This window comes from Sciurus vulgaris (assembly GCF_902686455.1).
Source record: "Sciurus vulgaris genome assembly, chromosome: 8".
Taxonomy (NCBI): domain Eukaryota; kingdom Metazoa; phylum Chordata; class Mammalia; order Rodentia; family Sciuridae; genus Sciurus; species Sciurus vulgaris.
The window spans coordinates 129,916,769-129,935,043 of NC_136468.1; the positions used below are offsets into that span (position 1 = coordinate 129,916,769).

At 38.2% G+C, this 18,275-nt stretch overlaps 1 long non-coding RNA gene and 1 pseudogene across 2 annotated transcripts in view; both read left to right on the forward strand.

The window, feature by feature from the left end:
* Positions 1-2,280: 2,280 nt before the first annotated feature.
* Positions 2,281-3,782, forward strand: LOC306667708 (annotated as a pseudogene). Its single transcript has 2 exons — positions 2,281-2,292; positions 2,931-3,782. The product of its transcript is annotated as an uncharacterized misc_RNA (transcript).
* A 1,316-nt stretch (positions 3,783-5,098) lies between these two features.
* LOC306667225 overlaps positions 5,099-18,275 on the forward strand; it is a 56,871-nt gene continuing 43,694 nt past the window's right edge. Inside the window, exon 1 of the long non-coding RNA XR_013765483.1 lies at positions 5,099-5,259. This is a non-coding gene — a long non-coding RNA (uncharacterized lncRNA). The remainder of the gene's footprint in view (positions 5,260-18,275) is intronic.

The window sequence follows — 18,275 nt, forward strand, 5'->3', positions numbered from 1 at the left end:
TAATTTTCTTATTAAAATACTCTGCCTATGTCTCAACCAATTATTTATTCATTACAGATGCTTAGGAGTTCTTTATATATTTTGGATAGTAATATTTTTTTACTTATGGGTGTGGGAAATATCTTCTTATGAAACTTAACGTGTTTTTGCTTTATTCATGTTGCTTTTTGGTGAATAAGTTCTTAACATAAAGTAGTAGATTTTGTTAATTTTTTCCATCTTATTTAAGAAATAACCTATACTACACCTAGGTCTGATAATTTTTCTACTTTATTTTCTTGTTAATGGTTTTAGACTTTGCTATTAAATTTCCAATATGTGTATTGTTTTTGTCTTCTGTGTTTTGTTTAGCTAATTATCCAGCAGTTACAATGGCCTGCTTATGGTGCCAGTCACTGTGTGGTTCCTGGGGGAAGCTTCCTACTGTGGACATGTGTCTCTTCCCTTGTGCTGCTGATCTTCCTGTGTTTTCTTTTGCCCATGCCATCTTTGTTAGTTATGATAGCTCTTTAAGTCTGAATATCCAGAAAGGCAACTTCAGCCACCTCATTTGAGCCAGATTGCCTATGCTTTTCTGTACTTTATTCTTTCATATTAATTTAATGAGCATCTTTTCAAATTTCTTGAAAATTTGTGTTGATTATTTAAATGACATTTATTACTTTTCCAACCCTGGGAGTCTTTGAAACTATTTTTATGTATATGTGAAGAATTATATTCTATGACTAAATAACACTTAATGGTCAATAATGTAAGTGCTTTTAGTGATTTTTTTCTTGAAAGCTAATTGCATCCTTATATAGGTATGAATTATAAAATCATTAATAAACCTGAGATACTTTCCATAAGTCATTTTTCAGTATGGTCTTTAACCTTCTGATCCCGTGATGACCTATCCCCCTTTGCTGTCCATGTAATTGAACAGACCTGGGGATCTGGTGGGGACTGCTTCAGTATTAATGATGACATACTTATTCCCCAAGTACAGGATTTTCCAATAAAGCTGTATTTTAAGGAATGTAGCTTGGTCCCAAAGTCTAAATGGAATTTCAAATGCCCACCCTGCTAGCCAAAAGAAAGGGATGAATTAGGGATGAATTGAAGACTGACTTTCTTTCAAGCACTTATTGGATATGGGTGAGTTTTGCTAGGAATTTCTCAGTATGGGAAGAGGAAGAAAAGAAACCTGCCTCTGTCCATTTTACAGATGAACATATAAATATATTTGTATTTTATATGTTTAGTATTATGATATTCACATTTTCCTTTTCTACTGATCTTAGTGTTTGGTGGATGCCTACCTCTTCTGTATTCAGTATTATTCAATAAAGCAACAGACATAATCGTAAGCCCTTAAAAAGTATTGGTTGGACCTCTGGTAGTTTATTTATGATTACATGTGGCTTTTCCCGATTTAGATTTGTGGGAAGAGAGCTGTCTGATAAGCAGACTACAGTCAATTCAATATACTGGAACACAATTTTAAAGTTGTCATTTTAACTTTCTCTGTTCTTCCTACATTTCCTGTAATGTGTGTATGTTTTTGAAAGCATAGTGGGGGTTGGGGGTGGGAGATGGCATTGTGGTCCCTTTTAAATATTTTTTGAAGACTAGAACACTCAGAATAACCTCAATATAAAAATATACTGAATTTTTTAACATCGATCCAAATCTTGCTAATTCATTATGAACCTAGATTAATAAAATGCAATATTAAAAAAAATAATAATCCACTTGAAAAAATGGTGTACTCATCAAAGGAAAGCATTATTAGAATTGGGTTATTTAAATATGTACTTGTGTATTGACAAAAACTACATGCAAAACATGTATGGAAACTGGAGCCACCTGGTGGCTCATAATATAATGCTTCATGTTTTAAAATAATATTTTAGCAACTAAGAAAAATCAAAGATAGCAGTGATTAAAGCAAAAGTTTCCACTCACACCTTGATATAAGATGACTGGAGTTTTATAGTTTATGCTTTGGGGAGATTTCTGTGTATTTTGAGATAAAATGTGTTTTTTAATTAGGAAGCTAATATTACAAACTGCTTATTAGAAAGTCTTATACTTTCCTCATTGGGCAATAAGATGCTGCCTTGTCCTAGCCCGTTGCCAGTATATGTTTACCACATTTAATAGGATGCATGTCTATTACTCAAGAAATGTTATTTAAAGATTCATTGAACATTTACTGTATAATAGAACTATGTCAGGAACTAGAAACACCAATAAATGCAACCCAGCTCCTGTCCTCAGGGAACTTTCAGTATGACCATGTCTGATCTGGTGACAGTCTAATCTCTTCAACCCTTCTAATATTCCTATATACAGTGGCATATGCCTTGATCTTTTCTAGAAGTGTTAGCCTGAGATGAGTCACTTCTTTATACCCTTGCCTAAGTAATTATAGTAAATTTCCATGTTCTCTTAGGGTCAGGAAAGTATATGTCAATGACCTTGTAAAGATGACATACACATTTGTTAGAGCATAATGTATTTCTGAATGATGAGAAATTAAGTTTTTCATTGGTCACTACATTGTAGGACAGTCATAAATGAGTGAAGCACAGGTTGAGCTTGACGCATTTAAAGAGACCTTTAGGTAACAGAAGAACCTTTAAATCTACCAGAATGGTCCTTAGAATAATTCAAGAGGCAGTTCGGGTGTTTTGTATCCTTGAGAACTCTTTGAATAGCAACTTTATAGACTAGATTATATTTAACTTTTCCTTACTCAGCTGTTTGTCAGAGCCCAGGAATTGTTTTACCTCTGAATTAAGAAATCTGAACTCCCATCATGCTCTGGTTTTACCCATTTTGCCCCTGCAACAGTGGGGGAGAAGGTGTCATTTCAAAAATATGATTTCTCGGCTCCGGCAGAGACGAAGGGCTCGGGAGGCGGCACCATGGGCTGGTGACTGCAGCTGGAAGTGCCCATAACCGAGCTGGAGTCCTCCGGGGGCTCTGGGGGACGGAGAAAAGGGTCTGGGGGACGAGCGAGGCCTGGTCATCCACTACCCTGCCGAGGAGCAGCCCCACCGCTGCCCCCTGTGCGGCCAGACCTTCTTGCAGCAGCCCAGCCTTGTGAGGCACCAGAAGGAGCACGCAGGGGCGGCCGCGCGGCCTCCTTCGTGTGCCCCGAGTGAGGCAAGGCTTTCAGCGTGAAGCACGACCTCCAGGCGCACCAGCGCACGCACACCGGGGAGCGGCCCTTCCCCTGCTCCCAGTGCGGCCGCTGCTTCAGCCTCAAGCAGAACCTGCTCACGCACCAGCGCATCCACAGCGGCGAGAAGCCGCACCAGTGCGCGCAGTGCGGCGGTTGCTTCCGGGAGCGGCGCTTCCTGCTCAACCATCAGCGCACCCACGCGCGCATGCCCGCGGCTCACCCGCGCCGGCCCGCCGTCTTTGGGGAGAGGCGGCACTACCTCTGCCCGCGCTGTGGCGAGGGCTTCGCGCGCGAGTGCTCGCTGAAGACCCACCAGCGCAACCACGGCCAGGGGCCGGAGGGCCAGGCGGCCCACCTAGGCCCCGTGCCTGCCACCTTCGACTGCTTCCAGGCCCAGAGCCGCGTCCCGGGGCCCTGGAGATGGCGCTGGGCCGCCGCCCTCTCTCTGGGCAGGATCCCGGGAGAGGGGCAAGACTGGCTCAGGACCCTCTGCAGTTGCTTTGGGCTCCTGCGTTGGTCTTCCTCAGGCTCCTGCAGCCTAGAGCAGATGCAAAATGGGCAGGACCTCATAGCCCAGAAGGTTCCTGGCACATCTGGGCACAGAGATTAGGAATGGGGACCTGCATGGCACTGCACCCTGGCATGAGACACGTCCTCTAAGATCTACCTGCAGTGACCTATAGAGGTGACCTGATGGAGCCTGGAATTAGAGGCCAATTCCAAACCCTGGTAGGAAGACTCCCCGGGCCTCATGGGAGTCACAGCAGGGGCAAGCCTCCTGCTGGCTTCCTGGCCATGGATCTCTACTCTCATGTGGCTGCAGGGATGGCATCTGTGGCCTTTCTGCTACTGCCTGGTCCGCCAGTCAGCTAAAGTTCAGAGACAGGAAGTGGCTGGTCTAAGTCAACACAGCAGGTCGGTGGCAGGTCAGGCTTGAGGCAGAACCTTGCCCTGTGTGTGAACAATTCCTGCAGACTTCATTTCCTTTCTGAGCCAGAAAAGTTGTTAACACTTTGGGGTCAAGGGCCCTTTGGAAACTGGTGAAAATTATGGACCTTCTTCCAGGAAAACATGCATACATACTCACTTAGACTAAAAAATTCCAAGCAATTTCAGGAGCCGCTGGACTCCAGACAAAGAACTTCAGCCCTGGAGGCTTCACCTGCCACCCTTCCCTTACCTGACACTCACAGAGCCCCGTGTTAAGGCTGCCGTGGGAGTAGTGTCTCTCTCCCCCAGACCTCGTTCCCTTGTTTGGGAATAAAGAATTCTAAGGGGAAAACAAATATGATTTCTCTAGCTAAGTTGATTGGTGCCAACAGGCTGACACTTGGTGGCTTTATATTTGTAAAGATGTTTTAGTGCTATTCAGAAGGCAAGGTGTCTGTTGTGGAGAAAGCGAAGAACTTATAAACTCACTTCATTATGTCTGAAAGGTAATCCAAGAGACATTTACGCTGGCATAGCTCTTTGTGCTGCTTTTCACATAGGGTAAAGTGGGCCATAAAGAAATTACACAGGATAGTTAATTTTATTTAAAATGTAAAATTTAATCATTACTTTTTTAATCAAAATTAGTCTTTCTATCCATATAAGTAAGCTTATGAGATCCTCTTAAAGAACCTCAAAGTTTTTTTTAGAAAAGCTTTCATTTTAATTTCACTGTGAATATAATTTATTTTGTACCAAAATCATTCCGTTAATCTTGAATGTCATCACATCAGTGTTTTTATGGACTGTTAATGTTGTATAACCTGTACCCTTCTTAGGACAACCATTCTCCCCAAGAAGAGCACAGGTTGTGGTGCATTAGTATAGTTAGAATGTTGTAGTATTCCAACACCATGTTGAATGAAAAGATGACGATAATGGTTCTGATTACAGAGGAGTCATAGATCACACCTACTGATACCTGCAGTACAACTCTGGCTCTCCTTTATAAGGCTGAAGACTTTACTTATTTTTACTTTTCTTTTTCTTCATTTCATTAGGGGTGTGAACGTATTTCAACTCCAGATCAAGACCACACTGACTTTACCAAATGCCTTCAAGTATTCCAAAAGAAGATAGAAGAAAAAAACCTACAGGTAAGATATGCACCTATTTGGTGATTAAGGCTCTTATTACCAAGGATATGAATGCACTTGTTTAAGGCTTTCCCTTATCTGAAATAGTTAATTACTTTTGCACTGTTCTTTTTAGATTTCTGTCAGTTTTTTTTCCCAATATATCAAATAAGTCTGTTTGTAGTTATAAAAACCTGAGCAGGTGCACATAACTCAAAGGTCACATATCTGAACATCTTACAGTAACAAGGTATAAAATGAGTGAACTGGACCATGTCTAAGGTAATTGAAACCAAGAGCTCATTGGTGGCTAAAGTGACTAGGTATTCCTCTTCTCTGGTTCACTTATGCCGCATCAAGATGCATGTATTTTATAATGTATTTAAATATTGACTACAAAAGACAAACAAACAAATATGGCCTTGATTTTGGCCATGGGCTGTCACATACTTTTATGTCACATGGGCTGTTACATACTCTTATGTAAACGAATGAAACACCAACTTTCCGTGTGTGTGTGCATGTGTGTTGTGTATATATATATATATTTATATTTTCAGCCAGAGAAACGTTTTCTGCTTTACATTTATGTATTCTTTAAGGGTGTTCAGTGATTTTCACCTGTAATCTCAAGGTTTAATCATATTAATTATTTAATTCACAAGTTTTTATTTTGCTTTATTTTTTAGTATCTGTTGAAATGATTCCAAATGGTTTTTAGGTCTTGTCTTAAATGCAGAGCTATAAAATTACACCTAAAACATTGGATGACAATCTTTGGTTTGGCCAGAGCAATAAGATAAGCTGAGATACATGATCAATTATGTAATTTTTGGCCAGGAAAATACCATTATGTATTAGTGTGCTTTTGATAGCACTAATAACAGGAAATGCATGTAGACCTGTCCTCAGTAATCAAGTGAGAGAGGGCAGTCTCCAGGCACAGCTCTGCAGAGCTCAGCCCTGCTGTGTAGACTTTGTCATCAGACTGGTTTTCCTGTTGTCCCCACATGGCACAAGCAGCACAGTTGGGGGATTAAGACATGGGGAAGGGTAAAGTGGCATCACTTCTACCATTGTCAAACTTAACTCCCAACCTCTCTCCATTAGGCCTCTCCTGTGTTTGGCGGAGGATGAGCTTCTTAGGATAGAATGAGCAGTGGGATCAATCCACATGGCTCACGTATTCAAACCGCATGGCTAATACACTTTTGGAGGGATGGGATAGGTGTTAGGCAATTCTGACAAAAATGTACTCCTTAGCAATACAGTTTATCAGAGATTTACTCTAGTGTATATTTGCTAAGTTGAAGTAGTAAAATTTTATTCTTCCTTTGAAGAAAATTCTTATTAACTGTCATAATTGGCAAGTAGTTCAATGTGCAAAATCAACAAAAGTAATTGAGTGAATATTTCTTATCTCCGTTCCCCCTTTGCTGAATATACAAACTGTGCAGTGCTATTTCCAGCAATAAATTGCTATAGTTAAATATTTGTTTAATACAAACAGAAAACAGCCCATGGAAAGTTATCTGCTGTATCCAGATACAGCTGATTTTGCCTTTCTTAGGGAAAAAAAAGTGTTACTCTTCACTACTGTGTTTCAATTTTCCTAGCATTTCTGCTTTTAAATTATTCTAAGCTAAGAATGCAATTATGTGAGTTGCATTTCTTGTTAATTGATAGTATTTAGAGCTTCAGACTGGGGGAAGAGGGTATGATATGCCAAAAAGCCTGATGGGGACATGCCAGTCCACTGGTGAGTCCTGAATAAATACACCTGCTACATGACTGGCATTGGGCAGAAACAGCAACTGCCTCATACTCCACCTGTGCTTTCTCACGGACCAGAGGCTGCTCAGGAGGAATGCAGACATGGTTTAGAGGTTGTGGGGATAGAGCTTGGGCTTGGTGGCATCATGTGATGCATCCTGCAGCTGGGTGGGAACAGCTCACTAACTTGCTTAGAGCCTAACAGTGAACTCCTGCTTGGAGAAAAGTGTAGTGGTGGCCCGCCATGGTGGCCACAGGTCCCTGGCATGCTTTGGACCAATGGTTCAGCTGTATCCTGCACCAGCCTTTCCTTGTTTCTAAAATGTGATGTAGTTCCTCCCCTCACCTACCTCAAGGTGTTTATTCATATTTGCCCTTCTGCCTAGAATCCTGTTTTCCCTTCTTTGCCTAGACCATGCATGACAGTTTTCCTGATTTTCCTTAACTGTTAGTCTTGGCTAGGTTCTGCTACTCCAGATTTCCATATTCCCCTTTATTTTCCTTGAGGACATTGTGAACACTTATGATCATTTCCTTAATTATTTCTAAGTGCCCGAAGTCTTCTTCTCAGCTTGACTGTACAGCCCCTGAAGCTGGGTCAGTCAGCTTGTTTGACACTTAACGGTGGTATTTTGCATGTAAGTGGTGCTCTGTGAATATTTGGTACACTTTGTGCCGTATGGGAACACACAGAATAGCAGAGCATAACACTGAGGGGGAGGACTTCTTAGAGGAGCCAAGACACAGTGAACAAATAGGTGGTAGATGGCAAAGTGGAGGAGAGCATTTCAAGAAGGGCCACAGGCAAGGTGAGGATGGGTAGCACTTGGCAGCAATGCTTTATGTCCATCTTCCCAGGGTCCCCATTTGGCCTGAGAAATAAGTTGACATAGCATATTCAGTAAGAGGAAAGCATACACATTTGTTTAATAAAGAGTTCACGTGGCACAGGAGCCACTGCCAATAAATGAAGCCCCAAAGAAACACTTAAGAATCAGCTCAGTGTATTCTGGGTTGGACAAAGACTATTGAATTGTGAAGAAGCAACTAAATTATGTGGAGAGGCTTAAAAGAGAAGAATTATTTTAACCAGCTCAGTACAGAACACTTTTTGATCTTGACTTCTCAGCCTTGAGCATTAGGATGCTGCCTTTTGCACATAGGAATTTCATTTCCTGCTTTTAAGAAATTGCAACAAGGTCAGAGTGACTTTTGTACCTGCTGTTTTTTAAGTACTTTAACTTAAATATTCAGTATGCCCGAGTGCCATTCTGGGGGATGACCTGTTCTTAGCCTTTTCAACTTCAGTGAGCCAATGGAAGATAACTTGAAGAGGTTTAATGATGGAGAATATAGGGATTAGTTTGCTGTTTTGAAAAAGCACAGTTAGATTAAACAAAGACATATCACTCACAATTAAAACTTTCCAAGGTAGCTCTCAGTTAGACTGAAAAAAGTAGTAATAGCACTCCCCCCTTATCTGTGGCTTCATTTTCTGCACTTTCAGTTACCTGTAGTTAATTGTGATCCAAAAAAATTATCCAGAAAATTCCAGAAATAAACAATTCATAAGTTTTAAATTTTGCACCCTTTTAAGTAGCATGTTAAAGTCTCGCTAGTCCTGCTCTGTACCTTCCAGAATGTGAGTCATTCCTTTGTCCAGTAGATCCATGTGGCACTGCTACCCTACCATTAGCCACTCAGTTGCTATCTGTGTTATCCAACTGACATCATCACTGGCTGTGTTCAGGTGTCCCTGGTGCAGTGGCCTAATGCTGTCACAGGGCCCCTCACTTCATCTTATCACAGGGCATAGGGTTAGCATGCAGTATCACAGGAAGGGAGAGTGTTGATTCAGTAGGATGAGGTAAAATAAGAGAATTACAACAATATACTGGAACAAGGTTCCTTTCTCTCAAAATTTTATTATTGACTCTCATTGCTAATCTCTTGCTGTTCCTGAATTACAAATTAAACTTTATCATAGATAATGAATGTATAGGTAAATAAAAATTTGTACTTAGGGTTTTTGGTACCACCTGTGATTTCAGGTATCCACTGGGGATCCTGGAATGTATTCTCTGTGAATCGGAGAAATGCAGTGTATTAAATCAAAAATAGTGTTTCTGGAAGCTTCCATCTGATTTTACATTTAATTGAGAAGTATAGTATTGCATTTGCTTTGATATAATAACAAGAGAAAAACAGATTAGAATATGTTTCCTCTCTATACGTGCTCCTACCTCAACATGACTCCATGAGGAATTCTTAAAATTTCTTCCAAAAATACATAGTTTTAAGCAGTATCAAATAATTTTTATGCTTCTCTTACCCTCATAAATCCCATCAAATTATCGTATATTTCTGGTTTTCTGCTTATTGTTATACATATGAATTTGTAATCAAAGTGTAATCAAATATAAGAGATCTTACTATGAAATAAAATTTTAATTACAATATAAATAAGTGAAATGCTAAATAGTCTATTAATATGCTAAGAAACTATGATGTGTAACATATTAGAACTTTATAGAATTTGGATTAGGTTCTGTCATGATCCTAAAGGAGTTTACTATCTAGAACATGAGATTAAAGAAAAATTCTCCTAAAATAATTTATATATTTTGAACTTAATTACCCTCAACTGTTATTTTTCTGCCAAAGGGTTCTCTGATACATGTGGCTTTGTAATGCTTTGCCACATTGTTTGTAATTGAGTCATGAATAATACATTATCAGAATACCATCTGATATGTCTGAATCTTCAAACAGTGCATATTCTAAAGCTGTGATACACTCTGGAGATCCAAGCCATGGGATTCAGTGGAAAACATTAAAAGCTATTTTTCCAACCATCTAAAAATATAATATGCATTTTCTTAGATTATAAGGTCCTAAGAATAACAAGATAGTTTTCTTTAAAATATTTCAAGTATTATGTGGCAGTAGAATCAGTTATTTCAAGTGCTGACATTTCAAACATAGACGTTATTAGACAAAATTTGAATATTCGCCATTAATTTCCATCTACATGTTATAGAGACATAAACCCATACCAGTTTTATTTGACAGAGCTGCACTACATTTTATCACCCTAATACCACATTGCTTTTTAAGCAGTTTTTTAATCAAATGATGCAGGATACTGGGCAGGTACTATGAATGAGATTAAGTGGCTATATTTTATTTATACACACATAAATATTAATGACTATAGGTAAATACTATATAAAGAATATCGGTTTATACATATAAGTAAATTCATTTTTATTCTTTGAGTACCCTGAATAAATGCTGAATTGTGATTTATACACATTAGGATAGTTTCTATGGTATTTAATTATGTCTGAATTGAAGTTCTCCATTGTTGACTATGAGGAATTTTTAAAGAAATTATAGATTGTCTTTTCACTTAATTCTTACATGGCATATCTGAGGTAGATGAATTATCTTTATACATCAGCAAATACTATGAGGTTTCAACCTGTTATATCCACTAGCCATCAGGTTTGGATTTGGGTGTACATTTTTCTTCATAATATTCTAATGACTTATTTTATGTTAATTCTAAATATCTTTTGCTACTCAATTGAACATCAAATTTAGGACTCACTCATATCTGACTGGGCTAATTACTGACTGTAGGAAGACCTGGCTTGTAGGGTCGCAGGGGGAACCATGGCGGTGCTGAGTTATCATACACGGTACTCTGGTGTCTGCACTACCTGTTCTGTGAACTAGTGTATTTGGCCAGATCTGAAGCAAGATTAAAAAGTGTGTGTGTGTGTGTGTGTGTGTGTGTGTGTGTGTGTGTGCGCGCGCGTGCGCGTGTGTGTGTGTAATATGTTAATATATTCTGGAATGGGAAAAATACTAATGTGACTGTAGAGAAACCTAGAAGATACCATCATGATCAAGTGATCAAAGTTAACATTATTAGTGATAATTCATTTGATAGCATGAATCCTTCTGTCTGGATATAGAATAAGAAGGATTCTTACAGTTTCACCCATAATTGCAGCTTAACCTTAAAAATTCAGGGAACACTAAATTGAGGGATATTAATACCTGACCAGTATTTTTGAGGTTGTGAAAAATGAAAGACTGAGAAATGGTCACAGACCAGGGAAGATGGAGAAGACATAACAACTAATGCAATTTGGTGCCCTAACTTGTATTCTGAGATGGAAAAAGGATATTAGTGGAAAGCTAGTAAAATGTGAATAAATTCTAGAGTTCAGTTATTAGTGGTGACCAATGTCAATACTAGTTGTGACCAATGTACCGGAGTACACAAAGATGTTAACACCGAGTAACTAGGTGATAGTACTCTCTGTACTATCTTTACAACTTTTTGTCAACCAACACTTATTCCAGAATAAAAAGATTCACCATAGAACAAGTTGAATCCTTTTGAGACATGACTCACAGTAAAACAGATTAGACAAATGGTCCTTAACAGGGAAATCAGCAATGCATTTTGTGACTCTTCATGTGTTTAGACAACTGTTTTACATGAACACTAGTTCTTCTGGAAAGTCTTGGCTGGAGTCTTAATGGTGCTTAAACTGTAGGGACAGCCCAGGTTCTCCCAAACTTCACATTTTCCCAAGGGATGAATGTCACATTGTGGTGGGACTCATTCAGGTAGGTCTGCTCTTGCATATATTTTTATCAGTATGGATTCTAGAAGGACCTACTCCTGTTTTCCTGCACTCTCTTCCTGGCCTATGAAATCCTTCCCACCTCCTTACCACCTGCATTTTCTCCATAGCCCTTTGCTTGCTGACCCATTTCTCTTCATCTTGTTCCTCTTAGCTTCTGCTACTACTTGTGTGACATTAACTCACTCATTGATATCTCTAATCTTAAACTCCAAAGCTGTATTTCACCTACTACCTGGAAGGCCAGAGGAACTTCATTTCAGTGTCTAAGACAAAATTCATCATTTTTCTCATGATGATCTTCTATTTTCTCTTTGTGTATTTCCTGTCTCACTCAGTGGCACTGCTGTCCATCTGTCTGGCCAGAATCTAAGAGTAACCTTATGTTTTTCTCTGCCAACTCCTAGACCTCCCTGTCTTTGCAGACTTTGTTCTTTGCAGTCTTGTTGCCACTACATTAGCTCAGACATTCATCTTTTTTACCTGGTTTGTTTGTTAGCTTCTCTTTGCTCCCTTCATTCCATCCTCATACTAAAATTTGTATGCTATATCTTAAATATGTACCTGCTTTAATTTTTTAAAATTTTCTCATCATTATTTATTCAGTACATATTTGTTCAATGAATAAATGCATTTCTGGTAACATCAGTACAAATTCACAGGACATTGTGACAAACCTCATTTGACTTATAGAACTCTCTGGGAGTCTTCTTGAAAGCATTCATAATGTCTTGTTAATTCTGGAACACATGATCAGATACTGTGGCACCTACCTCATCTTTACCATTTGAGATAATGACTATAGTTATTAAAAGTAATGATCCTACCTTCAACTTTCCTCAAAGATCCATCTCCAAAGCATTGTAATTAGAGATTAGATGCTCAAGTGCTTTGGATAGACCTGGTACTCTTTCTAGCTGCATGATGGTAGAAAGTTATGAATGTATTTAAATACTCACTATATGCCTGTGTGCCCCTCCAAAGCTCATATGTTAAACAATGCAGGATGTTCACAGGTGATATGATTAGATCATGAAGACTTACCTAATCAGTGGATTAATCCATTTGATGGAGTGATAATTTGAATGTATCACTGGGTGGTAACTGAAGGTGGATAGGATATGGTTAGAGGAAGTAGATCACTAAGGGCATGTTCTTAGGGAAATATATTTTGTCCCTGACAAGTAGAGTTTTCTCTGGTTCCTATCTTCTAGGGACTGAGCAGCTTTCCTATACCATACCCTTCCACCATGATGTGCTTCCTCACTTAGGCCCAGAGTGCTACAATTGGCAGACCATGGAATGAATCCTGAAATTGTGAGCCCAAAATAGACTTTCTTGTCCTCTAAATTATTCTTCTCAGATATTTTTGTCACAGTGACAAAAAGCTGGTGAACACAATATATGATTAAATATTCAATATTATATTATTATTTATGATTATTCAATTATCTATAACTTTGAAAGGATGTGTATTATTTGTAACTAAAAATTGTAGAGTTCACATACCTTCTTTTCATTTCTTTAATTGGTATGTTATAACTTCTTGGACCTGTTTTCCTTTTTCCAATTTCTAAGTTACTTTCAAAAGACAAGAGCTGAAAAATGAGAATACATAGAGATTGTCTCATAAGCCATTGTGAACTTGACAGTAATAAATCTTGCTAACTTTCATGAAGGAATAATGAAAGCAGTACTGTATAATTCCAACATCAGCTCTATAACTGAGGTATCATAAGACTTTTATGACAAGTTTCACTGCCTTTTTTATCTGTGCCTGTATACCTCAAAGGAATGTTGCAAATCTAAATAGCAAATGTTTATGAAATTCTAGAAAGTAACACGATACACAGGCAGCATGCACCTATACACACACAATTCGGCTAAACATTAAAATGTCTAGATATACCACTCCTTGCTTTTGAATACACAGCTAACATTGTTCTGTTTCTCAAGGGCTAAAATAATTATTTATACATTCATGTTTTGAAACAAATGCTGTGCAGGCTAAGTATCAGACAAGGAAGTGAGGAGAAGAAAAAGATTTCTGGGCATTGAGTGCTAGCAGATTGTTTCCTAGATCATTTTGGAGAAGGCTTCAAAAGAGGAATTCACATCTCTGTTTCTCTTTCTTCTTAGAGACCAGCAATCTTTTTTACAGTGCTGTGCAACAAGAGAAAATAGATAAACCCAGTGCTTTGAAGTGACTTGGAAGATATTGCTACAGATATAAAAAGCTTACTACCTTAGAGGCTGTGGCAACCTAATCCATCTCTGCAGAGGAAAGGCAGGATTTTATAGGCCCTGGGACAAGGGTTAAGTTTATCTGCTTACCAGGAATCTCAGCTTGATGACTAACTTGCCAGACAAAATTTCCTATTAATTCAGAGAGTTACAGATTTGGTTGCTGTGGGGTTCCTCAGCACAACACACCCTGACCTTATGTGAAAAGGAGAATTTTAGTTTGAAATACATCATTGCAAAGATGCAGACACTGCATATGGAGAAAGAAACTACATATTGAGGGCTTCTGTAAGAATAATGCACATGTAATAGAACATCCTGAAACTGCTTAATAGATTGTACAATGTCCCCTTGTGATCCTGAGCTTCCCTTCCTAGGACACGTGGGTGTATCTGCATCCATAATGGTGATTGTCCACCATATTAACAGAAAATTTTAAAGAAATGATTTGCTTATACTTAAATCATGGCTGAGAAAAAAAACTTGAAATGATGTGATTACTCAACAGAGATAGTCTTTTGGGGTCAATGTACATTTTAGTGGTGATAAAGTAGGTGATCAGGAGAAAATCTTAATCTATCTAAATACATCCTTCTTTGTGTTGGATGCTAAACCTCAGTATTCCCAAATGTGCCACTTGAGTCAGAGGAGAACATGGAGTCCTATAGTACCCACTTTCCACCCTTCACTCTCAGGACCTGGAAGTAGAAAATGTTTTTCTGCTTCCATGACCCCTCTGCTTCTCCAGTAGCTGTTCTGCTCAGCATTCTGTGGGTAACACACTATCCTATAGCAGCAGGTGGCAAACACCGAAATCCAGATGTGTGGAGTAAAAATAAGATCCTTAAGGACAACACTAACCTCTCTTCTGGACCTACTATGTACCTCTCTTCCAAGCATTTGTGTGAATGTATATGATTACCAGTGTGAACAGCTAGATCAAAATATTTTTAAACATTAGGAAACAAATATGTGAAATTAAATTTCACTGATTATATTGTAATTCTATTTCCTTATCCATTTCTACTAGATATTTTAGATGCCTATAAATTTACACTAAGAATTCTTATTTTTTAAGAGCATGCCTGTAAATAATTTCAAAGAGGTAATTACCATTGAGCAAATATTTAACCCAGATTATAGATTGACTGTAATGCTCATAGATATGGAACACATTTAGCAAAATAGCAAATTGCATTGTGATTAACTTGAAGGTAAACCTGAGAATAATAAGGTGATCAGCTCTTTTGTATACATGTTTTAGCTGACACAAACTTACCGAATTGCAAGAAATAATCAATGTCACTAGGGTAACACTTTTAACATTTTCATTTGTCCTTATAAAATGGTCCATTGCAAATCTAAAAACCAAAGTGTTAATGACCAAGTGCAAAATTTGCAATCAAATGCTCTCTGTTTTCCCAGAAGGTGGAAAGGGGATAATTAACATAAACTATTTGTATTGCACCAGATTGCAAAACCTAATGATTGCCCTTAGCAAGTCTGAAAGCTACCTAGTATAAACTAGACAATAAAAAGTGAGGAAAATTTTATACCAGTAAGCTTTGAGGAAATAATACACCAAAAAAATACTACAAATAGTCAAATTATTTCATCCAGATGTGGAAAACAAGCATTTCATGTATCATTTTAGACAATAAAATGCAACTGAGAGTTATTTTATGGGTAAAGCAAAGCAAAAAATTGTTGGGTGAAAATGAATCATCAAGATGCAAGATGCAAGATGCAATAGGCTATTAAAAAAAATGAGCACCAGTGCAGAAATACGAGTCTTCTGAGACAAAAGTGTCTCTGCTAAAGTCAGTCTCTTTCCAAAATGGTTTGGACAATTATCTGCCATTTTTCCAATGTTCCAAGTGGTGGGAAGGACTGAAGAAGGAGGACACAGGGGTCCATTTCCTGGGATCTTATGACCCATTTGCCACAGAAAAGGAAAGAATGACTATTAATATCCTTTAAGAGATTCAACTTCAATAGAGCAGCATGTATGTTAGAAAGTTTTTAGCCAGAGTGAAAAATACCTGCTATTTTTAGGGTTTTAAGAATGCATTTTTAAACTTTCTTTTCTATTTTTCTTTTTGTCTACCAAGCAACAATTTTAACTTCTAGGGGCAATGTTTATGTAACACAAATTGTAATATCCTTTCATCATCTACTCTCAAGTATCTAATTGTTTCTGAATATGATATAAGTCATACTTTCATTTTCCACTGCCATTTTCAAGAGGCAATGCTCAGTATTATGAACATTCCAAACCATAAGTAGTTCATCTTTCCATTTCTCCCAACCTCTGTAATTTAAAAGAATACCTTGGATTTCCTTTTCCCTGGAAGAATCTTCATGTCCTGACAGTGCGAGGTTTGGAAAGGATAATTACCTCTAGTAGGTTTTATAATATCCATTGTATTTATTTATACAGGCCCAGATTTTATGTAATTGTACTCACTCATAAATATATTCCTCACTTTTTTCCTCAAATAATTTAATTTTCAGCAGAGATAAGTTGAATATAATCATGTTTAAAAAAAGCTCATGAGGGTGTGTTTTATTTATTCTCTTCAACTCTCCTTGCCATTCAGTTCCTGATACAGAGAAATGTGAATACATGCAAATTTGCTGCTGCTACTCCTTGGTGCATTTACATGGGGAAGAAAAATAATGAATTTCTATATTTTTATAGACAGCACACTGTTGTTTTTGTTTGTATGGAAAAATGTCCCATCTCCAGGGATCTCATTTCTGTGGCAGGAGAACCTATAGTCTGGTTAATCAAGGAAATATTAGTACTCAAGACACCTTTGGGGGGCAAGAACTCATTTTCACTGCAACCAACCTTGACACATTTAACTAAAACAGTCAAAACCTGGGTCAGGAGAAATGAGAAAATCATTTCATTTTCCTAGGAGTTAAAAAAGTCATTAATCCTGTACACGGTCAAGACCAGAGTACCTGCAACTCAAGTGCCTTGACAGATACTTCAAGGTTACCTGAAAGTCAGAAAGTAAGGCACGACCCTGTCTGAACTGCACATGCAGAAAGAGTGTCAGGAAGAATGGGCACAGCACGCATTGGTTTGAGTTGTCAGGGGTCAACACAGGGAAAGTCTTTAATTTTTAAATAAGGAATTTGAATTTTGGTCTTTAGGTGATGGAAAATCATTGAAGAATTTGAAACAGATTATCACAATTTAATTTAGAAAACAATGTAATGGTTGTTTTCAAGCTGAATAGAAGGATGGAAATTCTAAGATAGTAATAAAATAATCAATTACAATGTTCTTCGAAAAATGACACTTTGGTCCTTCATGAGAACTTTGGGAAAGAAATGAGGTCCTTAGACATTAGCCTTAGAGTGTATACTTGGTAATGAGGTTTCTCTCTCTCTCTCTGCTAGAACTAATTGTTCAGCTAACAAACATCTGTTTTCTATGTGCCAACCTCTCTGTCAAGTATTGTTGATTGAGAAATGCAAACTGAATGAGACGAAGGTTCACATGCTATGATTTTGCTGTACTTTGGGATGCATGACTCTGTGTTTTTTTTTTTTTTTCTCTCTTTTTTTTATTGTAAACAAATGGGATACATGTTGTTTCTCTGTTTGTACATGGTGTAAAGGCATACCATTTGTGTAATCATAAATTTACATAGAGCAATGTTGTTTGATTCATTGTTATTTTTTCCCTTCCCCCCACCCCTCCCACCCTTCTTTTCTTTCTATACTGTCCTTCCTTCCTCCATACTTGCCCCCCGCCCTAACTCTAACTCTAACCCTAACACTAAACCTTCCCTCCCCCCATTATGTGTCATCATCTACTTATTAGCGATATCATTCATCCTTTGGCTTTTTGAGATTGGCTTATCTCACTTAGCATGATATTCTCCAATTTCATCCATTTGCCTGCAAATGCCATAATTTTATCATTCTTTATGACGGAGTAATATTCCATTGTATATATATATACACCATAGTTTCTTTATCCATTCATCAATTGAAGGACATGTAGGTTGGTTCCACAGTCTGGCTATTGTGAATTGAGCAGCTATCACATTGATGTGGCTGTATCTCTGTAGTATGCTGATTTTAAGTCCTTTGGGTATAGGCCAAGGGGTGGGATAGCTGGGTCAAATGGAGGGTCCATTCCAAGTTTTCTAAGGAATCTCCACACTGCTTTCCAGAGTGGCTGCACTAATTTGCAGCCCCACCAGCAATGTATGAGTGTACCTTTCTCCCCACATCCTCGCCAACACCTGTTGTCGCTCGTATTCTTGATAATTGCCATTCTAATTGGGGTGAGATGGAATCTTAGGGTGGTTTTGATTTGCATTTCTCTTATTA